We start from the raw sequence: 23693 nt of genomic DNA, 5'->3' as shown, positions 1-23693 counted from the left end.
CGAACCATAAGATCATCACCTGAGCTGAAGTCAGACACTTAACACACTGAGCCACCCAAGTGTCCCAGATAGTTTCATTTAATAAATGCTCCCTGCACCCTTCCCCCTACCTATTGTTGATAGGACAGTTCTGTCAAGTGATGGTTTTTGAGGAGAAGACATGGAGGCTGAGGTTGTGTGAACAGTTCTTCACTTCTCCTGTCAGCTATGGCAGGGCTGGAAAAACAACTTGGTTGTCACTGATCTTATCCCTTCCTGAGTGCTCTACTCATTCTCTCAGGAAATCTAAGACTGAGGAGGCTTGGTTTTGATATGTTGAGAGTTTCATTCTGCATGAAGAAGAACAGTCCTACTTCTACAGAAGAAGGACTAGGACATAAGCCCCTCTGGTCCGGGATGAGGTCTGGGCGTGTGGTAGACATTTGCTACATTACTGCAAGGAGGGAGCTATGATACAGAGTGCTCAGAGTGATGCCTAGAAAGGGGCAGCTCTTGCTGATGCTGCTGGCAGGGATCAAACAGGTTCACCCTTAAGAAGTGGAGCCAGATTGGAAAGGCAAAAGAACAAAGTGAGCGTGTCCTCTCACAAAGGGACCCTGGCCTTGGAACAGAGGCTGCTCTGTTTCAGTTGTCTCAGTCTTATAGAGGAAGCTCTTTCTAACAGACATTCACTGTTGTTCTTGTTTTGTTAGGGAAGTTGTTTCCTTAAGGTCCAGAGTGTCGTGTTCCACTTAAGTATTAGATGGTTGTGTGAACTAAGGTGTGGTTTTGTGACCTTTAGGACTCATGGATGATGAGTGGCAATGTTGTTGTAGATTATTCTGTTGCCAAGAAATACTTCCTTTCCTCATGAGTCTTTATTTTCCTGGCTTCATAGGGCCTCAAGCCCCAGAATGCAGGCATATTTTTTTTTTTTTACCAGAGAGAGAGAGAGAGAGAGAGAGAGAGAGAGAACTACCTTTCTCTACTTGTGACCATCATGAAGCTTAGAGCTGTAACACCTCAATGGCCTTCTCCAGAGCGTTGTTTACTAGGATGAACATCACCTTACCTTCATTTATTCAGTTTTATGACACCTTTTTCTCTAAGTAAAGGTTCTGATTTCCAGGTCACAGTTTCAGGTGTAGTGCTGTAATAGCATTTAAGCATTTATATAAAGTATGTTAATATATTGATATAAAAGGACCTTAAATAAAACATTTAAATAAATAAAATATTTGTTGAATAAATAATATATTATTAAACTTCCATGTGCTCCTTGATCTCTTAAATTTTCAAAGTGCTCCTTGATCCCAGAAACACACCAGAAGCAAACTCTTTTGTTCTAAACTCCTATTTACCTACATTTGAACTTTTCTCATAGCATTTTTTTAAATCTTCTATCTTTCATTAAGGTAATATACATTTGAGAGAACTTGTTTACCAAATTGTAAGTTCTTAGAGAGCAGGATTCATATTTTGTTTATCCCCCTTGCTTAATCTTGACAAGGTTTATCCAGAGGTGGGCAAAAGAGATTCCTAATAAATATTGGTTTTAATTTAATTTAATTTAAATATTGGAATTAATTTATTATTAAAAGGAGAAAGAGGAATCATACACACAAGTGTTCTTAATCTCTCCATTATTTCCCCATCCTGTGATGTTAATACAAGTACTTAGCTTCAGGGGGGCAACAATACATCAGAACACAATTCTAACACATCCTTATTTATAACCTATATTGAATGGGTTCCTCCTATGGCTTATCTTCAAGACTAAGACAGACAGCAGATACTCCCTATTTGGCTTGGCCACTTGTGTGTGATACAGACACACACAATTGCTTGAATAAGTCCTTTCTGTGCCCCAGTGTTCACATTGTCTTAACAGGCAGGAAAGGGATCTGCCAATATCACTGATACAGATGCTTCCATGAATTCCCATATGGAACTCTATTAGTTGGGGTTCACCCAGAGAAGCAGAACCACTATGAATGTTATCAAATGAAAGATTTATTATAGGAATTAGATTTTTAAAAACTGTGGGAGGAGCTGAGGGAATGGACTTCAAAAAGGAGACGTTGGAGGTTGAGGAAAGAGTGACTAATTCTTCCTCTTAAAGCACTTTCACAGGTGAAGAAATGGAGTTGTAGGGAGAATCTGAGAAGCTAAGCATGCCTACCCATTGAAGTAGGAAAGGGAACAGGAATTTGTCTGATGTCTTTGGAAAGCTGTTGATCTGTACGCCTACGACTGCCTCTGTGGGTCCATAGCTAAACATCTAGTGGTAGGCATGAGGCCACCATTGGTCAGCAGGGTCAGCAGAGAAAGAATTGATGACTGCATAGAGGAGAGCAAAGACAAGGCAGAAGCCTCTGGGCAACTCTGCCCCTCAATATATCCCACTACAATGACTTTAAGAGAGAAATGTGTACTGCCCCACTTCCACCTACTAAATCTCACAAGTTTTCTCTTTTGGCATACTTCAGCCTTGGACCATATAGGAAGGAAGATTCTGGGGACCTTTGGTTCCAGCTTAGTGGTGTTGATAATAGAATGATCCAAGACAACAGCACTATTCTACAACAAGTGGAAAGGGACATAGAGTCTCCTGCCAAAAAATTCCCAACATTCTTACAGTTTGGGGGAAGCTGCAAAAGCATCTAGTTACTACACTCATGGTCATCTGCTAGTCCATTCAGATTCAGCTATAGGTGATATGACAGACTGTATTTTATAAAGATGACCATACAAATATGTTTATCCAGTTTCATGTGCTCTTCTTACAGCGTGACTTATACTCTCCTTGGCAAGAGGTGGGTCCTAGACCCCCAACTTGAATCTAAGTTCTGATCAAGTATGGCAGAAGTGAAGCTTTGTGATGTCTGGAGCTAGGTCATAAAAAAAAATATATACAGTTTTGCTCCCCTCCACCCTTTCTCTCTCTCTCTCTCTCTCTCTCTCTTGATGTTTGCCTATGGAACCCAGCCACCATGTTGTGAGGAAACCCAGGCCACTTTGAGAAGCCACATAATGCCATTCCAGCCCCTTCTTGGACTTTTAGTCACCCAACTGAGGTGACTGAGGCCAACTGAGGCCCAGACACTGTGAGCACAGACAAGCCATTCCCCACTGTGCCTTGTGAATTCCTTATCCACAGAAATCTTGAGAGATAATAAATGGTTATTACTGTTTTAAGTCACAAATATTGGGGTAATTTTTTATGTAGCAATAGATAACAAAAATAGGTGGACTCTGGAAAGTTCCTCCTCTATATGTTGCCCCAACTCCCACCTTCCCTTTATAAATCTCTGCCATCATTCCTGGCTCCATTCTGCCCCCATCAAGATATTTCCAAACTTAGTACTACCCATTTTTGGTTTTATTCCAGGAAAACTAAGAAATAGCCCAGTAGTTGTTAGATTGCAACTCCTGTAAACCAGTAATCTTTTCTCAGTAATACTGAGCGCCTCTCACAGCATAACTTCAATGTTATTAGGTTAGGCAACATATTCTGCTCCTCACAGAGTTGAGTATAAGGAAGGACCCTTTTCTGATACCGCTTGTGTGGCAGAACAGGGATTAGACATAGGAAATACTCAATAAATTTTTGTTGAATAAATGAATAAATTACTAAGACTTGGCCATTAAAAGAAGACTCACATGGATCAATGGTGGGTTTTGTTGAAGATAGACTAGGTATTGGGTGATCCAGGAGCTCTTCCCCACAGTAGAAAAGTTTGAGAGGTCCAGATTGGGCCTCATCCTAAATAGGTGGGCCTGAAATATTTGCATCTGTTCTAAGGCAGAGTAAGGAACCTGTTAAAGGGCTTTGTGGGGACTTAAGTGGTTGTTGTTCCTATGCAACTCAAGGGATTTTCTTGATTGCCAATAACCTAAGGCTAGGTTATAAATTCTGGGACTATTCTGGACCATAGTGAGAAACCCTATAACCCTACAAGCCCCAGCATCCATGTTCTTCATGAATAGAGCACTATAGTTTACTATGAAAATCACATGACCAAATAAGTCTGCTGTTCTCCTCAGATAGATTTTGCTATCGTGGTTCTCTAAACTAATATTATTTAAGGATGGAGGTTTTAGGAATCTTGAACAAAATGAGCTCTGACTGGAATTTTGTGACTAGTGTTTAAGCATTGTCCTTTGTGGGTGATAATAATATGGGTTGAGGTCTGGGTGAAGCTGGTCAAGGTCTTGGTTCTGGAGTCAAAAGTCCTGAGTTCTTTGCACTATCGCCTACTATGATGTTGAACAAGCTACTTAGCTACTTTAAACTTGAATTTCATTATCTTTCAAATGGGGCTAATAATGGTATCTGGCTTATTGTGTAGATTAAATACCATTATACATTATGACATATATGATATTATACTCTGTATCTGATGCATAGTAAGCTTTCATTAAATAGTAATTCATATTTTTATCATTATAAATATATTCTTTGGCAAAGATACTATTCAATTGTCCTTTGAAAACACCAAAGCCTTTCATTCTGATGGATCCAGTTTTCCTACTTCCTGACTTTCTCTACAAAGCAAAGTACTATCTATTCATCTTTTGAGTTCAACCTCCTAAATGAAGTATGTCCCAACACTTCCATCTCACTCATATCTTTTATTTCTTGACGTTCCTAGCATCCACATTACTAAGAGCTATTCCATACTATTTAATTCATTACTACTTGTTTTTCCTCATGTGGCTCTAGTTGTGGTCTTTTCTTCTTAATAGAATTTTAAGTAGCTTGAGAACAGGGATCATGCCTTATAAACCACATTTGTGCCATCTGAATATTCTAGATGGGGCTGGGCAAAGAACCTGTGCTCAATAAACATCTGTTTGTTTTACTTTTTATTTGGAAGGTGATAAAAACAATATTCTTCTGCTGGAATGGATCAAAAGGACAGCTCATGAGATGTCACTGATAGCTCTGGACTGGGTCTAGAGAAATGATCCCTGGGCTTAATGAGGACCAAAAGGGATTCTGGCTGTACATCACATGTGCACAGGATATGTGAGGAGGCCAGTGAACATTCAGTAAAAGAATCTGGTTTAAATAAACCAAATTATCACATACCTCTGCTCTGCCCCTGCTTATTGCTATTCTAAAACCAGTGGTGTGTGGCTGGAGAGGTGGCAAAGCCTCAGATGCCTGACTGTATGATATGCACCATTAATAGGGCTCTCTCTTTTCCAACAGCTCCCAGGTTTCTAGCAGGCCAAGGGCAGGGCCTGGTCTAGAATAGAAAGTTGACAGACAACAGAACACCGTGCTTAAGCCGGACTGAGAGAATGGAAAAACTGATCCACAGGAGGTCCGCCCTGCCAATTCAGCGGCAGTTGGAGGAAGTGCTTTCAAAATATAATGTGTGGAGGCTGGCAGACCAGCACAGGAAGACATGCCAAAGCTTGCAAGCTCCCTATCTAAGACAGGGTGGATTCCACATGGCTACATCATAGCTTTTCAAAAGGTATGGTACCTCCTAACTATCTTCTTTATCACGGCCAGTTTTTACTATGGTCAGGACTGACACCATTTAGACAGAGACCAAAGAGAGAAAAACAGTCCAGGTGTACAGGACGAATGCACTGACTTAAAGCTTACCCTTTAAAAAATATATCATGAGAGATCCTACTTTATGCTAACTTTCCTATCCTCAGTGGACCCTAGTGCAAATGGGGAAATCTATGAATGCAACTGGATTGTAGAAGATAAGCACTTAAGTTTCATAGTCTTCCTACTTGCTTAGATCACTGAACAGGTGAGTGGAATGTGGCAACATTTCTAGTGCTTTCTGGTTTAGTTTCATAGATGACACACTCAATAACAGATCTCTAAATTATCACAGCTCATAGTGGCTATCCTATGGAAAGGGCTGACCTGTTTCATCTTGAATGGGAAGAAATAAACCTGTTCAACCAGATGACTTCATCCTTCCAGTGACTGGGAGAGAATACAACAAAAGACTAACACATGAAATAATGATGCCAGTTTCCCTGAAGGAATTTCTGGGGAAAGCATGGGGATAGTATTGTTGGAGGGACAGATTATGACCTGCTTGGAAGACATGAAATAAAATTGTGTTAACACTCAGTAATTTTTTAACCCGAGGCCTAAAGTAGTTGGTTCAAAAGAAAACAAATTCATTGATGCAAAAGAGTTTATTAGCTTTCAGATGAGAGGGAAAATGGAGCCATTGTGATTTGGAAATACCTGACACATTAAGTTTATTCTGCTTAATTCATGAAAATCTATTTTTCATAGTACCTCATTGATCATTTTATGGAAAAAAATGGAAAAGGCCTTCCATTTAATTCTGTAGGAACAGAAATATGCCTTCTCTCGCCTCAGTTCAGTCAAACATACACAGAGGCTCCAGACTCAGAGCTGTCACTGAGTGATTAGGAAACCTTTATGGATAAACCTGAATGAGAAAAGGAGACCAATTTTTGATAATACAGCGGGACAGATTCCTTTTCTATGCCATTGGCTTTAGGTTTCCCTGTCTTTCTAATGTCAGGTCCGTGATCAGAGGACACCTGAAAAGCCTTTGTAAGGAAGATGCTACACTCTGACTTGTCACATGTGTAGATCAAGTGAAGTGACAGCGACATGAGAGAAAATTCAGGGCTTTTCTGTGAGCAGGAGACTTTGATAAACTCTTAGACTGCTAGAAGTGTTACCTTTTACTTAAGTCACTTCTTCAATGAGCTGAGACACTTAGACCATTTCCTGTCAGTGGGGTGGCAGGAAAGCTGATACTTTAGGGGGACTTGGGTGGTTTTGAAATGATTTTTCAGAACTTGAGAAATTTGTATGAATGTCCCGAAATGTCACTACATGAATATTTGTGTCAGTAGTACTTTTTGAATTCAAATGGCCATATTGGCAAGCAGTTTAGGAGTAGACAGTAAACTCAATTTAGGAGTAGAGGATGGGTAGAATTAGGATGCAGAATTAATAATCCTGAAGTATCTGTGAATGACATTTGGGCAAGACATGGAACTCTGAAAGAAAAAGACTTTTTCTCTGAGTCTGGAGAAAACCAGAACAAAGCAAATCATCCAGCTACTTATGTCAAATTACATTTCAAAACAAGTACAATTTAAATGTAAAAAAAATAATGATAGTTGAAGATTTAAGCAAGAATTTTATAATCTAGGAGTAGGGAATACTTTCTAAAAATGACATCTAAAACCAACATCTAAAGAAAATAATTGTAGATTGGTTACATGAAAATATTTCCATGCGTTAAAGCACTATAAACAAATTTGAAAGATAAATAAAAAGTACTAAGCTTTATTTTATATGAGATATTAGAAAAGAGGTTTAAAATCAATAAGGAAATAGTGGACACTCTTGGAGAAAAACAAAAGAAACAATACATATAGCCATTAAACATATGAAATAAAGTTTAAACTCATCAATGATGAAATGAATGCAAATTAAAAGAATGCTTACCATTTTATCTTGAAAAACATTTTAAGAATTGGTAATAACCAATATTTAGCAAGACTGAGGATATGGGGCCTCTTAATACACTGTAAGAGGGAATATACAGTGGTACAAATTGCATGAAGAACAGTCTTGCAACCATTGTTACAAAATGTAAAATACACATACATACTTTGTGACCATGTATTTCTACTTTTAGGGATTATTTCAGGATATAATCACACAGAAGCAAAGATATGCATGTAAATGCTTATTTCTACTTTATTTAATGTAACAACAAATGGAAGCTACCTACTATTTCATAGACTAATGATGATCACTTCAAAAAAGTTAAAGCAAAGCCCTACAATGTACTAATTTTTTTTTAAGATTTTATTTTTAAGCGATCTCTATACCCAATATGGGGCTTGAACACACAACCCTAAGATCAAGAGTCAAATGCTCCACCAACTGAGCCAGCCAGACACCCTACAATGGACTACTTTAAACTATAATGTAAACATAAATTTATTCATATGAATAATTATATTTATGATATATTTGGTGAAAAAAGGGCACAAAACAACACTTAGGATAAAATGTAATAATTTGACTGGGAGTGCTCAGGTTATGCACACAAGTCAGCATAGGATTTTCCCCAACATTTTATTATGAAAATTTTCAAACATACAGAGGGGTGAAAGAATAATAAACATCTATATATTTTCTACCTAGATTCAATAATTACTGACATTTTGCCATCCTTATTTCTCTTTCTGTATACATACACACACCTGATTCATGAATCATCCATAATAATTTATTAGGGCCCAGATTCTGCCTGAAGAAGTAGTGAAGACCTCCATCCCACCAAAGACCACCCATTCTATTTTCATTGAATTCTCTAAGGAAGCTTTCCCTTATTTTGCATTAAAATCTGCATTTCAGAGGGGGTTATTATGACTATAGTTTAGCTATCATTTTTTTTTCCTCAGGAGGGTGCTGAAATAAAAAAAAATAATCATTTAAGTTAAATTGGGAATATCTTAATTCTAGCTTTTCAGTTACAAAAAGTAGCAATAATAATGTCTTTGGCAGATTTGCCTAAAAGGAGATGTTAGAAAAAGAAATCTCTATTAATCTTTCTTGCTCTGAACCTGAGAGGGGAAGAGGAGGAGCACCCCCTCAAGCAGATGTCTTCACCTACTGAACAGTTTTCCCTCATATGGTCAGGGCCACACCACCAAGCAAAAACAGTGTGCTCTGGGACTGTTCCAATCTTTCAGGGAGGCAGATGCTAGATAAGAAGATGCTGACAGGCGTTCTGGTGTTGTTCCAAGCTCCCCTTCAGAGTTCAACTCCTTTGTCCCAATGTCCTCATCTCCAGGAACCCTCTCCTCCCAACCGGGCAGGGGAGAGATTATTCTCTTGCCACTCTCCCTTGCTTAGCTCAGCACTTAAGTGTGGATTATTGTAACCAACGTTCTTTTGTAATGTAACTTTCTTAGACTGTGTGTTTGTCTGCACATGTGTGTGTGACAGAGAGTTGGGGAGGGAGGGGGCTTTCAGAAACAGGGATACTGGCTGACCTGCCCTCATACCTCCTACAATCTCCTCAGGTTTGATCTTGGTCTCCTCCCTTCTCTCTTTCTCTAGTTCCTATTCCTCCATTCCCCTTTCTTCCTGCTTCTGTGTCCATACTATGTTCCTCTTCTTACTGGGGCTTTCTCTTGAGATTTTTCCTCTTAAAGATGTCACTCATCTCAATTCCTGCAAGGTTTGATTGTTCAATTATGAAATCAGATTTCCTGCTTCAGAGTTGTCTCTTAGGTTCTGTCACAAACAATAAAGTTCTTCCTAGTTCTGGTTCACCTCAAAATGTTCCAGTGAGGTGGAGGTTCATAAGTCTCTCTCAGCGATGGTGCTTGGACTCGAGGGTAATGAATATTAAAGATTTGGACAGAGGTTCTGGTACCAAGTTGAATGCCAGATTTCCTGCTCATTATTATGAGTCTTCCATGTTAGTTTTAGGATTGGCCTCTGCAGATTAGATTTTGAGTTAGCAAAAGGGTCAAGTCCCACAGACTGGATATAGTTTGACTTGAAAACAGACCCAGGTAGGGGAAGACTTTCAGGTTTTATTCAAAGTTTATTATAATCTTAGGTTGTTAAAGGTTGATACATTTAAGAAGCTGGAAAATTGTCATTTCAATCTTTATCGGTTCATTTATCATGATTTTCTTGTACTGTTATGATGTATATACTCTCCTCTACCAAAGAATGTCAAAAATTTATGATAAGGTCCAGAGATTCTTGTCAGTGTCATCATGAATTAATTTTATGGGTTATTCAAAGTTAGAATTAAGTACATGCTGAATTTCAGTTGAATTTCTCTACGAAAATATCAAAATGAAAAAATATGAAAGGCATTGGATCATTGAAAAGGAGATAAAATAATAAAATTAAGGAACATTTGTTAGATCTGCCAAAGTAGCAAATGAACCAATGCCTGGAAGATTCAAAGCTTTAAAAAGATTCAGACTACAATGTTATCTGGCAACTAAAGAGTAGTAAAAATGTACCAAAACATTTCAATTGAAGTATATACTAGAGTTATTAATGAATTACATATAAAACACAACAAAGCTGTGATAAAAAGTAATTTTAGACATTATAGCCTTTGTACAAAGGTTTTTAAATTTTTTTTTAATTTTAATTTTTTAATATAATTTATTGCCAAGTTAGCTAACGTACAGTGTATACAGTGTGCTATTGGTTTTGGGGGTAGATTCCCGTAATTCATCGCTTGCACACAACACTCAGTTCTCATCCTAACAAGTGCCCTCCTCAGTGCCCATCACCCATTTTCCCCTCCACCCCCCCCCATTAACCCTAAGTTTGTTTTCTACTTTTAAGAGTTTCTTATGGTTTGCCTCCCTCTCTGATACTATTTTTTCCCTTCCCTTCTCCCATGGTTTTCTGTTAAGTTTCTCAAGTTCCACACGTGAATGTATAGTATGTTTTTAAATGGATGGTTAAAAGATCATTTAATGCTGAGGCAGAATGATAATTTTATGATCTCTCAAGTCCTATTCTGGTATTTTGTTTCTAGAATTCTTACATATTATGTCTAGATTTTGTGTACATTTGATTAGTGACTGTCTCAACACCAGACCTTATATTCATATCTTTGCAGTAAGGATATCTGTATACGGACTAAAAAAAAGTCTGTTTTGATTCAACTTTTCACATTAGCAGTATACTTTAGCAAAAATACTTCACATTTATTGAAGAAGATAGCCCTGGTTAAAATACAAAAAAACAAAAAACTAAAAACAAAAAACCAAAAAACCAGTGCTAGGTAAATCAACAGCTCTACATTGAGCATCCACTACGTACACAGCAGCCATTACACATTGGAGAGACTATAAAAATGTGTAGCAGCCTCTGCTTCCAGGACTGTACAGTCTTATTACTGGTGTACACATTGCATACATGTAAGATACAAATAATCAGTTGTGAAAGATAAATAATAATGCAAGATAATATATGTTAAGTGGCAAGTGTAGGATGCTGCTAATGTGTGTAGCTTTCGGAGAAGGAGATGGTTTTTCGTGTCGTGATGATGATAGAATGTTTTCCAGAGGAGGGAAACTTTGAGAAAACTGGGGAGCCTTTTTACTGAGAATGAGTATGCTGATGTACCACAGATCTCCCAACTTAAGGAAAAGAGAGAAAAATTTTTGAACATTAAATAAAAATTTTATTTGCTTATAGAACTCAATTGTTTAAATGAAGATCCACCCAAAGCAGATGACATGAATTTTGTCCAATTCAAGACCTTGGGCACTTTGCCCTTCTTAATGCAAGATGCTGTTGTAGGCTACTATAGCTAGATAATTTGTTGTAAATTACTTTGGGATTTCAAAATTGTCTGGATGCATTTCTACATAGCTGCTGTGTCTTCTCTACATGGTGTGTTGACTCAGTGATTTATACTCTTATATACACATTTCATTTTTTTCTTGCAGATACTTAACTAAGGCTGACCTCACTGGTTGAGTATTTCTTTGTAGAATTCTTTAACAGTGCTGCCCACACAAATAACAATTCAGAAGAGTTTACAGAGGAAAGTTAAATGCCCAGAATTCCAGGCATGTTCTGTACAAATATTTGACTCTATGTAATCTTCACCTAATATGTCTGATTGATGTTTACAAAATTATATTAATGTTTACTTATATTTATAATTTATATATATTTATATACTTATTAATTTATATTAACATTAACATTTTGATTATATTAACATACTTCATTGCCATTTATCAAACTGTTGTAGACTTTAAGACTTATTGTTTTCCCAAACCATCTTATTATCAAGGACCTTACCCACCTGACTGAAGAAGGTAATAATTAACTCTATCATCCGGAAGCAAGGTCTTTTGAGATGGCAGATTTAAATCTTTCAGCTTTATTTCATACTTCAATAATAGCTGTAATTTGGCTAAGTAGTCCCAAGTAATTTCATCCAAATAAGTAGTCTCCAGGAGAGAGAAAATACATTTACAGGAGAGTACTTTGTAAGAAATTATGGAATAATTCTAAAACGGCACCTCTGAGATACAAAAAATACACAGATGAGACAAAATAGTGGAGCTATCTACTTGGAGACAAATACAAGGCAGAAAGACTCTTCTAACATGCTGACTATAGAAACATGCATTAAGAGGTATGTTGGGAAGTGAATAGCCAGACTTCAATTCAGGGCCTGCCTGGTGTGGAGAGAATTATCTATGGAATTCTCTTTCTGACTGATGGAAGGCTTTTTGTATATGGAAAGGGAATGGGATCTGGAGTTTGACAGACCTGGGCTCAAACCCAGTCTCCATGCTTTAGCAACAATATGACCTTGGGCATATTACTTCGTCTCTTGGTGCCTCTGTTTTTCCATCTGTAAAATGAAGGCAACACGACTTATCCTTGAGGGAAGGCCCAGAATAATGCCCAGAATAACATTCTATAGATGTCCTTGCCCCAGTTCTCCCTTCCCCACATTGAGCAAATGCTCAATCTAACAACTGCATGATCAACCACTGTCTACACACTTTTAAAAATCTTAGATAGATTTAAAAATAAAATAAATCTAGAGGAAAGATTTTCACAAATCTGCACAGATAGAAAGAAAAAGAAGTCAGGTGGGAAATGACTTTTATTTCAAAACGAAAGCTGGATGGAAACGAAGGAAACACAAGGTGGTTCTGAAGAACAGTGGGTTGATTGTTAGAGTAATTAGTGGCAAAACTTAAATGTCAGGTTGTTTTTGAATCCCCCAATTACCACAATAAACCTGTGTGAAGTTTCTCTCTGTGGGTGGCAGCTGGCCAGCTCCTGAGTGCAGATATTTAAGTGCCCTAGAGACAGGATATGATACCACCTGTGCTACTTAGGACCCCGGGCTTGAGGCTGGCTGATGGGCCCATAATAATGCTCAGCAAGAGTGCTCCTGTATGTAAGTTAAGAAAGCCCTGGATGTTTTGAGGAGGCTGCCTCCATAATCCTGATTAGAGTGTGATTTGATAGAAAACCTCCAAAAAAATATTTCCTCACTTGCTGTCCCTTTCTTGGAAGTTTTGCTATTAGCCATTTATTTCTTTGGGTGAAAGTATTATCATTTTCAGATGTTCTCTTTTGAAATGGAAGCATCTGCAAGAGGTTTTAATGCAACCAGTTTTGTCCTATTCCTTTATTTAGTCGTAGTAGGTAGTGGGGAATCAACTTGAACCTGAGCTTTGCTCCTTCCAGGACTGAGACTTGCTGGGTATGTCTGGTGAGATGCTGGGGTGGTTCACAGAACTGTTTATGCAAGCTGAGCATGTCTGGGTGGAAACTTCATCCTAAAAGCAAAATGAACCAGACCCCATGCTTGGCTGAGTTATAAAGTTTTAGACATTGAAGGGGAAAAATGATTTTGAACAGGAAAGTGTAGTGTTTGTCTTTTGACGGGGAAAGAGAATCAGTAAAAATAGAAAAATCCCTTTCACTGAAAACATAAACAGTGAAGTTTGAGAAATACCCATGAGAATCCCTACTCTTAGGAGTTTAACCCAAGTAGGAGAGAGGCATTATCCTCATTGCTCTGTAGATCACCCTGGAGGCCCTGGTTGCATGTGGATCAGTGGCCTGGGCTGGGTGGGACTTACACGGACTTTGTGTGTGGGGCTGCAAGTTCTATGTTAACAGGTGGGGAAAACTGTCAAGTCTGCTCAGGTTGCAGATGCAAAATGTATGTATATGATCAGACTTGATATCATATATATATATATATGGAAAGAGAAAGCAAAGTCATAGATTTTTAAATTCGATTATATTTCCAGTCTCCTAAGTGGTGGAGAGATGAAGATTCGGTACAATAAGGGGCCAATGTGAAACAGTGATTAGGAGTTAAAGCAGCTGGGGAAGGAGCACACTCTCAGTTTTGGTCCGGGAGTGATTTATTATTATGAACAACAACAAAAAAAAAACTAGCTCATTAAAAATGTGGAAAGAATTCTAATAGGAAAATCTATTTAGGAACATCTGTCAAAATCTTGCCAGAATGTTTTACTGAAAAAAAATAAACAAATAAAAGCATTTAGTAGATTCATGTACCTTGAGAGTGATACCTTTGCTCTAAGAATTATTTGATTCAATTATATAATGAATTTAAATTTATTCATTTTTAAATTTTTTTTTTCAACGTTTATTTATTTTTGGGACAGAGAGAGACAGAGCATGAATGGGGGAGGGGCAGAGAGAGAGGGAGACACAGAATCGGAAACAGGCTCCAGGCTCCGAGCCATCAGCCCAGAGCCCGACGCGGGGCTCGAACTCACGGACCGCGAGATCGTGACCTGGCTGAAGTCGGACGCTTAACCGACTGCGCCACCCAGGCGCCCCTAATTTATTCATTTTTAATTAGACGTTTTTAATTTTTGAAGATGAAGTCAGGTTTATACAAAGTTGGGCTCAGTGTTCGGTAAAGCTTATATTCTTATCATTGGCACTATCTTGTGGCAGTAATTTGAAGGATGAGGTACAATTCCTGGCTAGGATATCTGAAGTCAAAACAGGAATGACTTCAGAATTCTCAAGTGCTCAAATGATGTGACAGGGGTAGAAGAAAAACTGTAAGTTGTGTTAGTTATCTGGGTATTAGTATTATTTAAAATAGCTGAGAATAGGATCCTAGAAGTTGGATTGGATGGGAAAGAGAAAGAAGGCTGCTAGAAAACATAGAAAGGACACAGTGGGAATGTGGACCAGAAGTGTGTGTTTGGGAGCTTTGGGCAGCACGAGGTAGGGTAGCTGGGAGTAGTCTTCCTGGGGCAGGGAGCCAGGGAGAGGAGGGCCGGAATGGTGGCACCTCCTTTGACACCCCGCTTGGACACACCCCTTAGAGACACACTCAGGGTTTCCCAGGAGATTCATGTGGCAACTTTTTCAATAATGTCTTAAAAGTTAGTGTCCTACTTCTTAGAACTCAAGCACTTTACCAAACATTTCACATAGCACTCAGTTATAATGATTACATTTCCAAGAAAACAGTGCAAGTTTCAAGAGTTTTGAAAATTAGTGACTTTAGCAATTCTCTCTCTTCCTCAATTCATGTAACAAACATTATTAGTGAGCGTTATTATGTGCCAGGCACTGTGCTGGCCTCTAGGGATAAGAAGATAAATAATAAATGAACGCTTGAAGAATGATTTAGATGGATAGGTATGGGTGGGGCTTGAGTAGAGACAGATGATGGTATGGGGCTTTGTTGAAGAGAAAATATTTGTCAGAAAGAACATTTCAGGTAGAACCATTGCTTCTTTAGGAAATAGTAATTTGGTGGGATTTGAATATAGGATGTGGAAAAGAATCTAGTGAGAAAGTTAGTAAATATAAGTTTAGCTGTTACTTATTGAGCATTTTCTTTGTATGTAGAATTAGGTTAATGCCAGATTGTAATGTCTTAAATGTTATGTTAAGAGATTTACATTAATATGTTATTAGAGTAAGAGAAAGGTGATTCCTGGTGACAGAACTGGGAAGGAGTTTACAAAAGACTGTAGCCATGTAATCATGGCTATAATCGTAGAGTATTTTGTGTCAGGCATTGGGCTAACTATGTTAAACTTTATCTCTTTTATTAGGTCAGAGTTTATTATACTAGTATGATAAGATGTGATAAGGGCCTTGATTAGATTTTTTAAAAGGGGCAACAATTTATACAGTTGTGAAGAATTATTTCAGAACCTTAATAATTCATTCATTCACTCATTCATTCATTCAACAAACATTTGTTAAAGCACTCGTTCTTTGTCAGGCTAGGTGCCAGAAGTCAGGTGTATGTGGTGTGACCTTACTGTGTGCTGGGAGCTATTCCAAGTGTTGTACAGGAAGGTGTATCATTATTTTAGATGAGAAAATAAAAACACAGAGAAATCAAATAACTTCTCCAAGGCCAGTGAGCTACCATGTCTCTGGCTCCAGAGTTTCATTCCTTAACTCTCCACACTACGTCCCACAAATAGATATAAGACTTCTGACCTCAAATGTCATTTAAAAAAAATTTTTTTTAAGTTTATTTATTTGTGAGACAGAGAGAGACAGAGCATGAATGGGGGAGGGTCAGAGAGAGAGGGAGACACAGAATCTGAAACAGGCTCCAGGCTCTGAGCTGTCAGCACAGAGCCCGACGCGGGGCTCGAACTCACGGACTGCGAGATCATGACCTGAGCCGAAGTCGGTTGCCCAACCAACTGAGCCACCCAGCCGCCCCTCAAATGTCATTTTTTTTTTAAACTTTTTTTTTTTTTCAACGTTTTTTATTTATTTTTGGGACAGAGAGAGACACAGCATGAACGGGGGAGGGGCAGAGAGAGAGGGAGACACAGAATCGGAAACAGGCTCCAGGCTCCGAGCCATCAGCCCAGAGCCTGACGCGGGGCTCGAACTCACGGACCGCGAGATCCTGACCTGGCTGAAGTCGGACGCTTAACCGACTGCGCCACCCAGGCGCCCCTCAAATGTCATTTTTTTAGTTGGTAGAAGGACATGGAAGCAAATAACTAAAATGCTCCAGGAATTATAATTCCAGTATGCAAAGTGCCATGTGTTATTTCCAGGTTTAGGCTATTATGAATAAAACTTCTATAAACATCCATGCACAGGTTTAGGTGCACATAAGTCTGTTTCTCTGGCTTAAATGCCTGAGTGCAATTGCCCTTGGATTGTATGGTAGTTGCATTTAGTGTTTGAAGAAACTGGTAAAGTGTTTTCTAGAGGAGTTGTATCATTTTTCCTTCCAAGTAACAAAGTGTGAACGATCCAGTTTCTCTGTATCCTTGCCATTTATGGTTGTCACAGTTTTTTGTTTTAGTCATTCTGATAGGTGTGTAGTCATAAGTAATTGTGGTTTTAATTTGCATTTCTCTAATGGCCAGTGATGTCCACCATTATTTGCTTATTTGTCATCTGTAGATGCTCTTCGGTGAAATGTTTCTTCATCTTTTGCCTACTTACTAATAGGATTTTTTTCCTGTTGAGTTTTGAGAATTTTTTACATATTCTAGTTACTAGATACCAGTCTTTTGTTGGATATGTGGTTTGCAAATATTTTCTTCTAGTCCATAGTTTGCAACAACAAGGTCTTTCACACAGAAAAAGGTTTAATTTTGATAGTCCGATTTATCAATTTTTTGTTTGGTACCAAGTCTAAGAACTGGGTCTAGTCCTAGGTTCTGAAGATTTTCTCACATGTGCTCTTCTGAAAGTTTTATAGTTGTCTGTTTTTCATTTAAGCCTATGATCTATTTTGCATTGATTTTTGTATAAGGTAAGGCTTAGGTTACATTTCTTTTTTTCTTTGCTTTGCTTTCTTTCCTTTTCCTTCCTTCCTTCCTTCCTTCCTTCCTTCCTTCCTTCCTTCCTTCCTTCCTTCCTTCCTTCCTTCCTTCACCTATGAATGTCCAATTTCTTCAGCATAATTTGTTGAAAAGGCGATCTTTCCTCCAATGATTTGTTTTTCTCCCTTTGTGAAAATTCATTTAGGCATAATTGTGTGTGTCTATTTTTTGGTTCTCTGTTATGTTACTATGTTTTTCATTCTCTGTTATGATCTATGCGCTCATCCCTCCAACGATCACACAGTCTTGATTACTACAGTTATATTGTAAGTCTTCACTTCAGATAGACAGATTCTTCCCACTTTATTTTTTTTTAAAGTATTTTAACTATTCCAGTTCTTTTGTCTTTCCATGTAGATTTTAGAACAATCTTGTCTGTATCTATAAGAAATTTTACTGAATATTGATAAGAATTGTGTCAAATCTTGTATATCAGCTTGGGGAGACACAACACCATTTTATGCTTAGTGTTCTAATCTGTGCATATGTTTATCTCTTCATTTATTAGATCTTCTTTGATTTCTTTCGTAAGTGTTTTACTTCTCAACATGTTAAGTCTTGTCCTTGATTTACATCTGGTATTTTATCTTTTTTTTTTTGACCAATTGTAAGTGGTATTATATTTTCAATGTCAGCATTTATATGTTCATTGATAGTATATAAAATATAATTGATTTTTGTATGTTTATGTCCTGTGACCTTGCTGAACTCATTTATTAGTACTAGGAGGTACTAGGGTTTTTTTTTGTTTTTTTTTGTTTTTTTTTTTTTGTAGATTCTTTAGGTCTTTCTACATAGACAATCATGTCATCTGAAGATACAAGCAGTTTTATTTTTTCATTTCCAGTTTCCATGCCTTTCCCACTCCCTTTCTTTCCTTATTGTACTAGCGAGAGCTTCCAGAACTATAGTGGTAAGAAGGCTATCATTGTCTTGCTCTTGATCTAGATGGTGGTTGTTGTGGTGGTGATGGAGGTATGTGCATTCAGCTTTTTATCGTTACCCATAGGATTTTTTGTAGATTTTAAAATCAAATTGAGGAAGTTCCACTCTATTCCTAGTTTTCTGAGAGTTTTAAAAATCATGAATAGTGGATTTTTTTCAAATGCTTTTTCTGCATCAATTGATATGATCAACTGTTTTCTCTAGCCTGTTAATATGATGGGTTATACTGATTGATTTTTAAATACCGAATCAGCCTTTCATGCCCAGAATGAACCTCACTTGGTCATAGTGTATAATTCTTTTTGCATTTTATTGAATTCAGTTGGGTAATATTTTATTAAGGATTTGTGTGTCTATGTTCATGAAGAATATTGGTCTTTTATTGTCTTTGTCAGATAATATCTTCACAAAATATTAGCTTTCCCTTATTCTGTTTTTTGAAAGAGAGTGTACAGAATTGGTGTTTGGTTTTTAAATTTTTTTTTTTCAACGTTTATTTATTTTTGGGACAGAGAGAGACAGAGCATGAACGGGGGAGGGGCAGAGAGAGAGGGAGACACAGAATCGGAAACAGGCTCCAGGCTCTGAGCCATCAGCCCAGAGCCTGACGCGGGGCTCGAACTCACGGACCACGAGATCGTGACCTCGCTGAAGTCGGACGCTTAACCGACTGCGCCACCCAGGCGCCCCGGTGTTTGGTTTTTAAAGTTTGGTAAAATTCTCAGTAAAACCACCTATACCTTGAGATTTCTTTTTTGGTAGGTTTCAGTTGGTGAGTTCAATTTCCTTAATAGCTATAGGGATATTCAAATTATGTATTTCATATTAGTTTAACTGTGGTAGCTTGAGGAATTGGTCCATTTCACCTACTTTGTCAAATTTATGTATGTATATTTATTCATAGTATTCCTCCATATTCCTTTTGGTGTCTGCAGGGTCTGTAGTAATATCCTCTGTATCATTACTGGTATTGATAATTTATGTCTTTTCTCTTTTCACTTTGTCATTCTGCTAGAGCCTTGCCAATTTTACTGATCTTTGGAAAAATAGTTCTTTGTTTCATTGATTTTTCTCTGTTTTTTTCTGTTTTTAATTTCAATGATTTCTGCTCTTATTATTTCTTTCTGTTTATGTTGGGTTTGATTTGCTCTTCTTTTTCTAGGTTCTTGAAGTCGGAGATTCGATTATTGATGTGAAACTTTTCTTCTTTTCTAAGGTATGCATTTCATACTATAAAGTTCCCACTCAGCACTCTTTTAGCTGTGGCCAACAAATTTTGATATGTTGTATTTTCATTTTCCTTTAGTTCAGTGTTTTGACTTCTCTTGAGACTTCTGCCTTCATCTACGAATTATTATGTTGTTTAGTTTCCAAGTTTGTATATTTTCCTGTTATGTTTCTCTTACTGATTTCTAATTTGATGTGGTTGGAGAATACACTCTGGATGATTTCAATTTTCTTAAATTTGTTGAGATTTTTTTTTTGACACTTCTGATACCAAATAAGTGGGTTTTCTGTCCCACCTCTGTCTTCACACCAGCCAATTTACCAACTTTCTAGACATCATAAACATCTGGGTATCATATAATTTATTTCTGACACTAGTTAGTGTCAGATTCTACAGGTTTAAGGGCTTATTCCCACAAGACTGTCCTCACTTCAGACACCAGTTGCAAGTAATGGGTCCCCAGGATACCCACACTTTTGTCCAACTTGGCTACAAGTTGGAGTTTGCCACAAGCCTCCCTCAGATTTGATAATTTGCTAAAGCGACCACAAAACTCAAGGAAACATTTACTTATGCTTACTGGCTTATTATATACAAATCACTAGCTAGATGAAGAGGCAGAAAGAGCAAGGTCCAGAAGGGTCCTGAGCACAAAATCTTCTGTTCCCATAAAGTCGAGGCACACCACCCTTTTGGCACGTGGATGTTTTTACCAACCCCGAAACTCCCTGAACCCTGTAGTTGAGGAATTTTTATGGAAGATGCACCATGTAGGCATGATTAATTACTAACTCAGTCTCCACATCTTCTTCCTTCTCTGGAGAATGGGGGTTGGGGCTAAAACCTCCAAGCTCTTAATCATGGCTTGGTCTTTTTGATGAGCAGCCCCTATCCTAAAACTATTCAGGAGCCCACTAAGAGTTGCCTCATTTGAACAAAAGAAATGAAGGGGAAATCAAGACATTCTCAGATGAAGGAAAACTAAGAGAATTTGTCATTAATGGACCTACACTAAAATAATGACTATCAACATTTTTTTTTAATCACCCAGGACATTCCAAAGGTTTTAGAAGCTCTGTGTCAGGAACTAGAGTAAACTCAAATATTAGGGGAAAAAAAGATACTCCTAACATCCGTATTACTTAGGAAATTACAAGGGTTTTAGGAGCTGTGGCAGGAACCAGGAACAGAGACTAAATATATATTTCCTCTAATGTCACACTTGCCCAAATGGTCTTATTTGAAGTTAATATGCTGATAATGAGGGTTATAGAAATGAGGTAAGGAGGAAAAAAGAAAATGACAGCGGTTTGGGTTAATCACCATAGGAAAGATTAAAAAGGGACAAAATAAAAGAAAGCTGGAGACCCACTTATGGTTCAGAATCATAAATGTTTGGTAGCAAAAATCTATAGAATTTTTTTCATTTTGTGCTCCCTCACCCTCACCCCACTCCACCCCCAATTTCTTACTTTCAAAGAGGTAAGGATAGAATCCAGGTTTGTAGAGCTCATGAATGGTGAAAGTTCATTCAAATCTAGATCTGTCTGTCTCCAAAGTCTATGCTAAAGTCTATGTAGGTTAAGGAGCTGTGAAGTTGATATTGTATATGTGGTTCACTTAGAGGTGAACATGGCAGAATTTAGGAGGAAAAAAATGACATAAGTGTAGATGTGGGCATTAGGGAAGAAGGATAAGACAAAAAGAAATCAGAGGATGTTTTTGTTAACCTGTATTGCAATTCACTATGTCAAGGTTTTATTTCTGTGTCAAAGGTTAATTTCCTTTGTAATGAAAATAATACCTACATTATAAGATTTTTGTAAGGATAATGTGGCATATTAACTGTAAAGCATTTAGGGTAGTGTACAACACTCATATGTGTTCAAATTTAATGCTGTTTAATGTCTTTGAACATGATTGCTCTAAGTTTTCTGTTCAATAAAATGAAGCCAAATTAGAATTATAGCAAATGAGTGTTTTCTAATAAGTGGAACTCCTTAAAGTGGAACTGGAAAAAATATATTTGCATTCACTCTTGTATGTATAAAACCTCCAGAAGAATAAACAGGGAATTTATAATGATGGTTTTTGGTGCAGGGTGGGATACAGTGGTGCTGGTGGTGTGGTTGTAGAACTAGGCAGGTGGGTTGGAGGGAGTATTATTTTATAATTTAAAAAGTATGATCCCTGTGTATATATATTAATGATACAATTTTTTAAAGGGAAAAAAGGTAGAGTTAGCAATCAACAATTTACCCATTCCCTTCTCCAGAAGTGTTTGGGTTGAGGCCGCTTGCCCATTAACCAGGGAAGTTGTAGAGAGATACTCCTTCCGTGAGTGAGAGGTAGGATTTGATGGCCTCTATTGTCCCTGTGTTGTGATTCCTGAACTATGAATGGATTCTATCTTCTCCCAGACTTTATTCAGGAAATATACACTAAGTACATGCTGTAGTGAGTCTCTTTATTTAGTGAAATCCAACAAATACTGCTTTTAATTGCGTGATTTGTCTACTTTTGATGTTGACTAGATTATCTTCATCAACTAAGAAGACTTTGCATTGGAGGAGAGAGTCTGTTGCACCTAAAACTACAGAACTAACACTGAAAACATTGTTCTGCAAATATCTAAGTACCAATATAGTCTCTTGATTGATGGGAGCAGAGTGACCTATTGACCCACAATGGCATTATCCAAGGGCCAAGGCTATATCAGTCACTTCTGTTTTCATAAAGGAGACAGAGTGCCCAACATCCTTGTTCATCTATAGTTTCATGCTTATATGTGGAAAGAATCTGACTGGGCGGCTTATCTTTCTTACTTGACTTTTGTTCTGACTTGTGAACCCTGTTTTGGATTCTAGTTCTAGTGTTATTGACCTCTCATCTGCTGGCCCTGACATGAACTGTGGCTAGGTTTAATATTTGCTTTGTCTCTGTTCAGAATTATATTTTCTTTCCTCTTTGATCTCTGACAGCCCTTCAAAAAATTTTTTCAACTTTCCAAAGAAAATGCTTTTTGAAATCACTATTATCATGGGGTTGCTTCTATAATTATTTTGGCATTAAATTTCATTCTCTGTACAACAATAGCATTACCACATAATATAAAAGGACCCCTTGTTATTGTCGTCTGGGCAACCCAGAGTGTTGTGGAATCTTGTGACATTTCACAGTGTGTTGGCATTGTAAAGAAATTTTATTTGTGTGTTATTTTTTGAGCATAATTCATCAAGCTTGATAAAATAAAGCACAAATATGCAGAAGCACTGTGAATTTTCCTTCCTCAAATCAATTTTTCCTTTCTCTCAGTGAAGTTTGGAAAATAAATACTACTAAGACAACATTGGGAAAAATTTTTACCAATATTGATGTTGTCTGACTAGTGAGTGGGTAGTAGTAAATGACTCACCTTTTAGAAGTAAATGAATTCTTTCAGGTACCAAGCACTATGCTGGAGATATTTGTTCACTCTTAACTGAGTTAAGCAATTTATGATCAGATTTCTCTAAACTTCAAAAGCAATTGCTGCTAGATAACAGTCTGATCAAGCTCGTTTTGTGTGATGTCAGATGGAATCCAAGTAAGCCTTAGGTCAATTAGATTCCACAGGACACATCTTTCCATAATGCCTTGGAATTGGCAAAATTTTTATCAGCAACTTTTAAGAGAGAAATCTTGTGAAATTTGAATACATTTTAATATTAAAAATTTTCTTTTATAACTACAGATTTCCCCAGGGACTGACTTTTTATTCCTAATTGATTAGTTAGTGCCATATCACTGGGCAAAAATTCCCCAAAGTTCAGTTACCTCTTGGTCACATTTAGTTTGATGAGAATATTTAACTGAGGAGTGTACCAAATATTTGCTGTGTCTTCTCCTTGAAACTTAAATTATGTTTGAAAGCTTAGTCAGAGTAATTGTAGGATACTTTTTGCTTTGGATTTTTGTAGGTTAGGAAACATCGTATTTACAAGCCCTAAGACAAAAAACATAAAATACATTGAAGTCATTTTTTTAAATGTTTATTTATTTTTGAGAGAGAGAGAGAGAGACAGAGAGAGCGTGAGCAAGGGAGGGGCAGAGAGAGAGAGAGAGAGAGAGAGAGAGAGAGAGAGAGAGAGAAACAGAACTTGAAGCAAGCTCC

At 37.5% G+C, this 23693-nt stretch overlaps 1 long non-coding RNA gene across 3 annotated transcripts in view; it reads left to right on the top strand.

Moving 5' to 3' along the window:
- Positions 1-5201: 5201 nt before the first annotated feature.
- Positions 5202-23693, top strand: part of LOC147578196 (uncharacterized) — a 270306-nt gene continuing 251814 nt past the window's right edge. For all 3 annotated transcript variants that reach the window (XR_015254915.1, XR_015254916.1, XR_015254917.1), the window contains exons 1-2: positions 5202-5468; positions 19475-19528. This is a non-coding gene — a long non-coding RNA (uncharacterized LOC147578196). The remainder of the gene's footprint in view (positions 5469-19474; positions 19529-23693) is intronic.

The sequence above is a fragment of the Puma concolor genome, chromosome C1, assembly GCF_028749965.1.
Source record: "Puma concolor isolate L17-30 chromosome C1, mPumCon1.1.hap2, whole genome shotgun sequence".
Classification (NCBI taxonomy): domain Eukaryota; kingdom Metazoa; phylum Chordata; class Mammalia; order Carnivora; family Felidae; genus Puma; species Puma concolor.
The sequence above is the reverse complement of the archived record's forward strand: the minus strand, read 5'-3'. Positions and strand labels throughout refer to the sequence as shown.